Source organism: Ricinus communis, chromosome 4, assembly GCF_019578655.1.
Source record: "Ricinus communis isolate WT05 ecotype wild-type chromosome 4, ASM1957865v1, whole genome shotgun sequence".
NCBI classification, from domain to species: domain Eukaryota; kingdom Viridiplantae; phylum Streptophyta; class Magnoliopsida; order Malpighiales; family Euphorbiaceae; genus Ricinus; species Ricinus communis.
This window is the reverse complement of record NC_063259.1, coordinates 8,744,434-8,754,341: the sequence shown is the minus strand read 5'-3', so window position 1 is coordinate 8,754,341 and position 9,908 is coordinate 8,744,434. Positions and strand designations below refer to the sequence as shown.

At 37.8% G+C, this 9,908-nt stretch overlaps 1 non-coding gene across 1 annotated transcript; it reads right to left on the bottom strand.

Annotated features, from left to right (window-relative positions):
* Positions 1–541: 541 nt before the first annotated feature.
* Positions 542–648, bottom strand: LOC112534317. Its single transcript, XR_003078613.1, has one exon. It is a non-coding gene; the product is annotated as a small nucleolar RNA R71 (small nucleolar RNA).
* Between the last annotated feature and the right edge of the window lie 9,260 nt (positions 649–9,908).

Sequence of the window (9,908 nt, the reverse complement as noted above, 5' to 3'; positions counted from 1 at the left end):
CGAGATGAACAAGTTCAACGAGACTGGTGATCCGAAAGTTCATCTAAAGTAGTATGTAACTATCATGGGAACTACTCAATTGAGCAGGACCCAAATTGTCAAGCTATTCGTGATGTCTCTTGAAGGACCCATTATCAATTAGTACCATAATATGGAAAAATATGCCAAAGTTGAATGACTTGATTTATGTAATTTCTTTGTCAAACAGTATGATTATAATACTCATTTGGAAGTATCGATCAGGGATCTTGAGTCCACCAAACATAAGCCAAATGTGATCTAGATGGTACAGTAGTGTGTACAGTTTGGGGGGCTGCCGAGCGAGGATCCCAATGCCCATATAGCCAACTTTTTGGAGATATGCGATACTTTCAAGATAAATGGAACCACCGATGATGCCATACGGCTGAGATTATTTCCATTTTCTTTAAGGGATAGAGCAAAGAGATGGCTGCACTCCCTTCCACCGCACACTATCACAACCTAGAAATCTTTAGCTGAAAAATTTCTTTACAAGTATTTTCCTCCAGCTAAAACTGCTAAATTGAGAAATGACATTTCTTCTTTTGTGCAGATGGACGGCGAGAGAATGTACGATGCCTGGGAGAGGTATAAAGACTTATTCAGATGTTGTCCACACCACGGTCTACCAGTATGGATGCAGGTTCAGACCTTTTACAGTGGTTTGAACCTTGCTACGAGGCAAATGGTGGATGCTGCAGTAGGTGGAGCCTTAAATAGTATGACGTCGGAGCAGGCGCAGAACCTGATAGAGGAGATGGCCATGAACAACTACTAGTGGTAATCCTCTAGGAGTTGGCCGGTCAAACAAGGAATGATTGATGTGAGTAGAATACACACATCTAAATGGGGTTTTAAGGCTGATTTTATGTACATTTGGATGTGAATTGATCCCAACACTCACCCTATGCTTCTGTTTGTGTGCATTAGGTTCAAAAGAAGTCAAAGAATGATAAAGGGAAGAATTGGAGCAGAATTGGATGTCAAAGTTGCCGAAATAAGTCAAGTCCGCGCATGAGGAAGCTGAACACGACTGTGTTGGTTTTAACATTGGCCGTGTTCCTAACACGTTTTGAAGAGCAAGCCGTGTTCCCAACACGGGTACCAAAATGGGGTATCCATAGAGTTTCTTCTAGCAAGTGAACTAAGCCAAGGACTGGAGAAAACCATCGACATTCCTAAAGAAATTGCCCAACCGTCGATCCTTCCAATTAGTGAAATTCCAGCTTTCAAATTGGAAAAGCCCCTAGAGCATCATGACTACGTGCAAATATATGAGGAGCGAGTTTTGCCCATCATACTGGCAGCTTGCTTGACCATCGGGAAGAGGAATTTGACGATTAGTCCTCTAAGTGGATACTTGAAGCCATTTTCTTGGAAGAAGGATGGATGGTCATCAATCCCCATCGTTTGCTTTTCACCATGAGTCCAGCTAAGAAGACTCATCACATAAAAAAGAAGCGCTTTTGGGAGGCACCCTAATTTTTTATCTTTAATTTCTAATATTTTAACCTTTTGTTTTGAAACATTTTATTAGTTTTAGTTTTCATATTTTATTTAATTTTTCTTTCAGTTTCGATTTTAATTCTTTATTTTATTATTTACAGCTTCTACCGAGGATGCATTGAATTTCCACTACACCAACCTCGGTGGACGATCAGGGCAGTCCCCTAGATTTTTTTTATTTTTGCATTTATTTACTTTATTTCTTATATACATGTCATGCATTTGGATTGCATTGCCTTTGTTTCTCTTAGATGAGCATTGCCATGCGGGGTATCCATAATATGTTACACTGGGGACAGTGTGTCCTTCAAGTGTGGGATGGGTGATATTTATATATACTTGTTTTCTTGTATTTTGTTTATCTTTTAGCTTTTTTATTTTGTTTTTATTGTTCTTGTATATAAAATTTGGATCCTTTTCTAGTGTATATATTGCATTTCATTTATCCCATCTCAGTTATTTATTTATTCTTTGTGCAATTTTTTGTAAAATTTTGAAAATTTTTCACTTTGTTTTGATGCTCTTACTATTGACTTGCTTTTGAAATGTTGTTTATGTCCATGTGATCGGGTAAAACCGATAGTGTTGAGTCTTGCGAAAGAACGTAAGTTAATTAGTTTGAGTTTTGCACTAAGTTGCTTTAGTTTGTTTAATTCTATTTTGATGATTTTTGTTTGGAACCTACTCAAAAAGCACACTTGTGAGAAATTGAGCCTCAATTGTAAGCATACACTTTATATGCTTTTATTTATTTCTTGTTGAGAGTGCCAATTACTGTCTTTACTTTTAGAACTTGTTCGGTAATACTTATAAGGGCCACAATGAGAGTTTAACACTTTGGTATGATAGAGGCACTTAGGTTTTTCATTCTAGCCAAATAGCCTTCATTTGTTTATTGATTCAGTAGATAACCCCTTCTTTCATCATTTCTATCATATTTCATTACCACTTAGTTTTATTCTGCTTTGGGTTATGATTTTGCATATGAGTTGTTTTTATCAGGAATTTTTGTCTTGGGAATAGCGTTGGAAACTTGTAGTAGCTTCCTTCAATCCATAAGAAATTCACTATATTATGTGAATGTTTCTTCCCTTATATATACAAAAATAATAATAATAATTAGAAGAATAAGAGGGAAGGGTGATGAAAAGAAAGAAGGTAAGTGAGCTAATTGTTTAATTGCTTTTGGGAGTTTACATTTTGACTTGATTCCTATTTCCCACCTTGGACTACTGTTCATTGTTTATCCCTTGTGATTATTGTAGATTGTGTGCAGGTCATTTATCTCATTGCAGAACACCATAGGTTTAACTCTTACCAAATTTACCTACCCTACCTAATCCCCATTACAACCCTTATAAAGACCTCTTGACATGGTTGTTGACTCTCCATAAGTAGTAGGAGTAGGATTTAAGAGGAAGCATATAGTAAGTAAGGCAGTATTTGATGCATTGAGCGATTAAACACTACCCTTTAAACACTTTGAGTGATTTAGAGTGAATCTTGTGAGGAGTTGGTTCTGAATAATTTTGTTGAGATAGTATTTTGTGAATCATTAGCATCTTGGTTGTGATACTTGAATTGATTACTTCGTTTCTTTTTGCTTGACTTATGCTTGTTAAGGATATGTGCAGGGGCTCTCTAGCTTGTTTATCAGTTTAAGTGTTGTTCCTTAGTAGTTTATTTTCCTTATTTTACTTTTGATTGCTTGAGGAGAAGCAATGAGCTAAGTGTGGGGTGATTTGATGTGCGTAGAATACACACATCTAAATGGGGTTTTTAAGGCTGATTTTATGTACATTTGGATGTGAATTGGTTCCAACACTCACCTTATGCGCCTGTTTGTATGCATTAGGTCTAAAAGAAGTCAAAGAGTGATAAAGGGAAGAATTGGATGTCAAAGTTGCCAAAATAAGTCAAGTTCGCGCATGAGGAAGTTGAACACGGCCGTGTTGGTTTTAACACTGGTCGTGTTCCCAACACGTTCTGAAGAGCAAGCCGTGTTCCCAACACGAGCACCAAAACGGGTCGTGTTGGTTGTATTTGACAACAGGAAAAAGAAGCGTTAAGGAGCATGACCACAGAGAGTAACACGACCATCAGCACGGGGCTGTCTTCCCAACACGCCCACCAATACCAGGCCATGTTCCTAACACGGGCATCAACATGGCCATGTTCGCGGCAGCTGGAAGAATTAATTAAAAGAAAGAAAAGAGGGAAACGAGAAAAAAAGGGGGGTGAGGACATCCCAAACTCGATTCTTTCTCTCTCTAAGGGTTTTCTGAGCTGGAACTAAGGAAAAAGGAGACTTGGACTAAGGTTTTAATTGGATTCTCTTTGAAGATTGAAGATTGGACGAGATTCATTGATTGGTTTCAATTCGAGCAAGAGGAACAAGAATCGATTCAAGATTGGGCAACAGGAATTGGAGCTGTTTACTCTCATCCAAGGGTGTATTCGAGTTTCTCTACCTTTACTCATTGTTGTAATTGAATTCTTGTGGGTTTTGATAATGAACATGATTAGCTAAACTTGTTAACCCATTGGGGTTCTTTATCTAGGGATTTTTGTACTTAACTTTTGAATTGAATGTATTGATTTTCAATATTGGTTTGCAATAGAAGTGCTTATTGATTTGTTCTTCATATCTTGTTGAATGATTATTGGAATTTGAATGTTCTTGAGAAAGTCGTTTAGGTTTGGATTGTCCCTTGCAACCTAGAATTGAATTCGCTTAGAGATAGGGTGTTCGTTCTACCGGATTGAGAATTAACAACTCTCAATAGTGTTAAATGGTAGATAATGCTAATTTGGATAATTAGAGTTAGGAAGAGATTTCAACCTAATTAATCTAAGTTAAGATGTTAATGTCCTTGAGAAAGGCGTTAATTGCGTAGAGATTTTCCCACGAAAATTGAATTCAATCAATCAATTCCATCTTTAATTTCCATTCCCTAGAGACAAGAATTCCAAGAGGTTATTCCTTAACTTGAATTAATCCTTCCCTTGTAGCTGTAGTTAGATAACAATTAGAGTAGCTATTAGCTAATTTAAGAATTATTCATCATTCATTTTAGGCTAATATAACAGAGAACAAAGGAGTAACTCTAGGCTTTCACTTTTCCGAGGAATACGACCTTGATACTCGCCATTAGTGCTAGACTGCATTGATAGGTACACTGCCTTAGATTGTAGCTGCATAGATAGCAACCATCAATGTCAACCAATTAGACTCCACAGCAGCCTTGGCAGCTCAAGTGGAGCTTCTGACCAAGAAAATAGACCAGCTTCAAATGCCAGTTCAAGCAGGCCAAATAACCTGCGAGTTTTGTAGTGGCCCATATTACGGTGCAAACTGTAATGCAGGAGGTATGTTTGCTAGTTCCTCTACTTCATCTAATGTTTCTGCTGACCATGAACAAGTTAATTACATGCGGAATGCACCCGGACAGCAGAACAACCCTTATAGCAGCACATACAATCCTGGGTGGAGAAATCATCCCAATTTTAGTTAGCGCAACAATAATGCCCAGGGTCCACCAGGCTTTCAAAGACTGCATCAGCAGCCACCACAGCAGCAGCAGCAGCAAGCTGGACCATCAGAGCTTCCTCCACCAGTCGAGAAGAAATCTAACTTGGAGGAGCTGATGATGAAGTTTATCACGTAGACTGAGACAAGGTTCCAACAGACCAATAATGCTCTTAGAAATCAGCAAGAATCCATTCAGAACTTGGAAAATCAGATTGGGCAGATTTCTAAGATGTTGTTCGAAAGGCAACAAGGAGTGCTCCCCAGCACCATTGAGTCTAACCGAGGGAGCACGTGAACACCATCACTTTGCATTCACGTAAGTTAGTTTCAGCTCCTTCTAAGCCTATTGTTGATGATGCTACTATTAATGTGCAGATTGAGGTGTGCAGTAAGGTTAAGGAAGCTGAGAGGCAAAAGTTGCAACCAATCCCAGTCAGGAGTATCAATATTGGCTCTAACAATTCCGTTACAAAATGACTAGAAATGTTTCAAAAAAAGTAAGCATACGATGTACAAAAAGTGCACGCCCTTCTTTCTCTCTCTCTCTAAAGATAGGGTGTCCTAACCATCCAACCGCTATTCCATCCCCGTTATACATTGAGCCCGCCCTGAATAATCCTTCCTTTTTCAGTGAGGATATCGAGATTGGCTTTGTTTTTAGTGCACCCAAGATTCCTTATCCTACTAGACTGAAGCTAGTAGAAGCACAAGAGCAGTTCAGTAAGCTTTTAGATATTTTTAGACAACTGCATATTAACTTGCCTTGTGTTGATGCATTGAAGAAAATGCCGAAGTATGCCAAATTCTTGAAGGACATACTTAGCAACAAAAGCAAGCTGGAAGAGGCAGCATTCGTAAAGCTTAATGAAGAGTGCTTAGTAGTGTTTTAGAGTGATTTACCAGAGAAACATCACGACCCAGGGAGTTTTACTATTCCTTGCACTTTGGGTAACTTGTTTGTTGATGAGGCATTAACTGATTTAGGCGGTAGCATAAATGTAATGCCCACAAGTATGTTTAATGAGCTAGATTTAAGGGAAGCAAAACCTACTAGGATGTGTATTCAATTAGCTGATCATTCTGTTAAGCTTCCTAGGGGTATTGCAGAGAATGTGCTAGTCAAGGTAGATAGATTTATATTTCCTATGGACTTTGTGGTAATGGATATGGATAATGAGCATGGTGTGCCTTTGATTTTAAGGAGACCTTTCCTTGCCACGGCAAGAGCCAAAATAGATGTATTCGAGGGAAAGTTAGAGCTTAATGTATGGGATGACTATGTTACTTTAAGTTTACCCCCATTCGAGAGTCCTCCCGCCAATCAGGTTCACGCCATTTGCGTTATTGACGGGATTGGTTTTACATGTGATAACCACCACAGGATTTACTAACAGATTCTGCTCTGCATGCTTCTTTGCCTTTTGATTAGGGCTGAGCATGGATCGGTCTAATTCGGTTATCTATAAATCACTAGTACCATACCAAACCTCGGTTATTTTAAAATTGAAGGTACCAGTACCGTACCAAACATAAAATGATCCAATACCGTATTGTACCAATTTTGCGATTAAATACAGTTCAGTTAGGTGCTATTTTCGGTTCTAAAAAATTTAAAAAACACAACTTTAATCTCATCTTTAATCAAATACATTTAGAGAAAATATGATTACCAACCTAAAAAAAGTAGCATGAAAATCTGAATTAGAATTGCAATCACATTCTTGAACAACCTGTTTTGCAATTCAGTCACTTGCAAATATAATAATTCATTCAATATTCAAATACAAACCATTAAAATATATGTTACTGCTAGCATAAAAATGTTTTGCAGATGACAATCATTAAAATAAATAAATTTACAAACTTTATGTAGCACTAAAATACATGTCCAAAATTAGCAAAGGAATGTTATTACCTCCCCTCAAAATTAGCACTCCACATTTAATCTTGGCATAAAGGACTCAACAATCTCAGGATCTTGAATAATTTCTACAATAAAAGTAAAAAATTATGTCAATAAAACTTAACAGCATCAATAATAAACAAACATATGTAAGAAGTAAAGAAATGTTACCTGACTCTATGCTTTCAATATCCTCTATTGATTCTTCTAGTTGGATAGATTTATTTGAACTTCTAAGCCAATCTTGACAACAAATGAGGACCTTCGCTGTTGTAGGAGTTCGTCCTCCAGTACTAAATGCAGATTCAGAGGCTACTGTTGAAGCTTGGATAGCCAATACATCGTGTGCAACCTTGGACAAGATAGGATACCTTACTGAATTCACCTTCCACCATGCTAAGATATTGAAATCAATGGTGAATTTTTCTACAAATTCTTTAAAGTACCTATCTAACACAAATATCTTAGACAAATTCTGCTGCGCTTCTTCCTCTAAAAAGAACTCATCAATCTCTTCTTCTATTTCCGTATCACTTGGTCCACTATCACATGCAGATTTCTCTGAGATCCCTACAACTTCACTCATATATAATTGATCCTCAATTATCTTGTATTCATCCACCATCAACTCTAAAGCTGTTTTCACCATTTTTTCCAACTTTTTTGCCTCATCTTCACCATAATAAATGGTATACTTAGCTTTCAAGTACTTTAATTTGCACCTAGCTTTCAGGTACTTTAAACATAGTATTATAGTATGTATAATAGATTCCTAGTATCAGTATAATATGTAACATATTAATATATATAACTTATATTTTTTATAGAGTATAAAGTATATTATAATATTATAGTTATTTTTAATATGTATTATCTTTTTTATTTTGATAACAATTGCTTGAATTATATAAATGATAAATATAAAATAATTTTTTATATAGTATAAAGTATTTTATAATATTATAGTTGTTTTTAATATATGTTATTTATATAATATAAATACTTATTAATAAATATATGTAAAAAATTCAGTTCTACGATTTGGTTCCGGATCAGTACAAGACGGATCGGTTCTGGTATGGTTATGGTACGGTTTTTACTAAAGAACCAATACCATACCGTAATAGTAAAAAAATTCGGATCGGTTCAATTCAGTTATAAAAACTTTTGGTTATTTCAGTTCTGGTATTTTTTGGTTCGGGCGGGAATCACCGAGATCCATGCTCAGCCCTACTTTTGATATGTGTCACTCTTTTAAAGAAAACAACTTGCATCAATTTGAAACTTCGCTTTATGATACACACGAGAAGGGTAGTTGCAAGTTTGTTTATGACAGGTCATCTAGACGGGATTGGGAGTGGATGACTGGACATCTCAACTTGGCATGGAGAGCACCTTCTTGGCCGCCTACTACGCCCATTGGATCGCCTCCTTTAAGTTATATGCCTCAAGCCCCAGCTTACAATGCGCCCACCTTCTCAATTTGCCAACGTAGCAGGGATGCTACTGCAGAGTCCAGCTAAAGACTCGACCAAAAAGAAGCGCTTTTTGGGAGGCACCCCAAAACTTTAATTTTATGCTTTTATTAACATTTTTGCTTTGTCAGTTGTTGCATGCTTGAGGGTAGTTAGAACACTTACTTTTTATATTAAACATAGTTGTATGAACTTAGTATTAGAATAACTTATGTCGAATTTTTAGTAATCGGTAAGTGTAACTTTCCCGTTTGAATTACTTACTTGATTTATGGCCTAAATGTGTACGTATATAGGTCGAATGCAAGTAAGGAGTTCGGTGACTCGAGATGGTGAAGGAAAGCCCGGAATCAACCCTTTCACCACGGTTTCCATGGCCATTACGGGCTATAACACTAGGTCGTGCTCATCAGCACGGCCAGAGTCAAGCCCGTGGTGAGAGAACACATAAAGCACAAAGAAAAACTTAGCCAATTCAGCACGGCTTTCGAAGGCACCTTGGGTAGCAATACCAGGCCGTGCTAGTCAGCACGGCCGTGCCCCCACCCGTGCCAAATGGTGCATCATTTAAGCTTAAAGGCTCAGCATGGGCCGAGTCCAGCACGGCCTTGCCCTCGTGCTAGCGAATATGAGATTTATGAGCAAGCTTATGGTAAACAGGTTTTGTGCAGCTGCATTGAGGGAATTTTCTTATTTACCTGTAAACACTGTGAGTGATTTGAGAGATTCCTGTGAGGCAATGGTTCTTAGTCTTTAATGCTGATTTGTTATGTAAGTTGTGTTTCGAGATGATATCATTATAGTTCTTTCTTAAAGGTGTATAACTTGTTAGTTACTTGAGTTTCATTCTTTATATGTTGAATAGGGTTGAGTTGTGAACTTTAGCATGGATTCTGAGGGTTAATTGTTGCTTGTGCATGTATTGAGTTATTGATTGCTTGAGGACAAGCAAAAGCTTAAGTGTAGGGTGATTTGATAGGCATCATATTACAAATATTTACATGCCCAATTGTTCACATTCTTGTGCATAATTATCTCATTTTATGCTGGAATCACCTATCTTTTGGTTCCTTTCACGTTTCAGGTCATTATTGAAGGACATTGTCAGTAATCGAGGAAAATACGCGCAATTATGGACTAGAATCCATCAAATTAAGCAAGGACTAGCATTCCGAGGTTGAGCACAACCTGGACTCCGACCGTGCTAAATTGTCAGAAAGCTACCCCTAGAAGTGCCATTTTGTCACTGTTTCTGTAGCCACCACGGCCTCCACCCCGGCCCGTGGTGGCTCAACACCGGCTTGGGAACGGCTTGGAAGAGATAAACACAACTGAATGTGCAGGTTCAGCACGGCCTGGACTTCGCCCGTGCTGACCATCACAGGCTTGACCACGGCCATGCTGAAAGGACCATATAGGCAAAAATTATTTGGTGAATGGGGGTTCAATTTTCTGACTTGATTTCCATTAT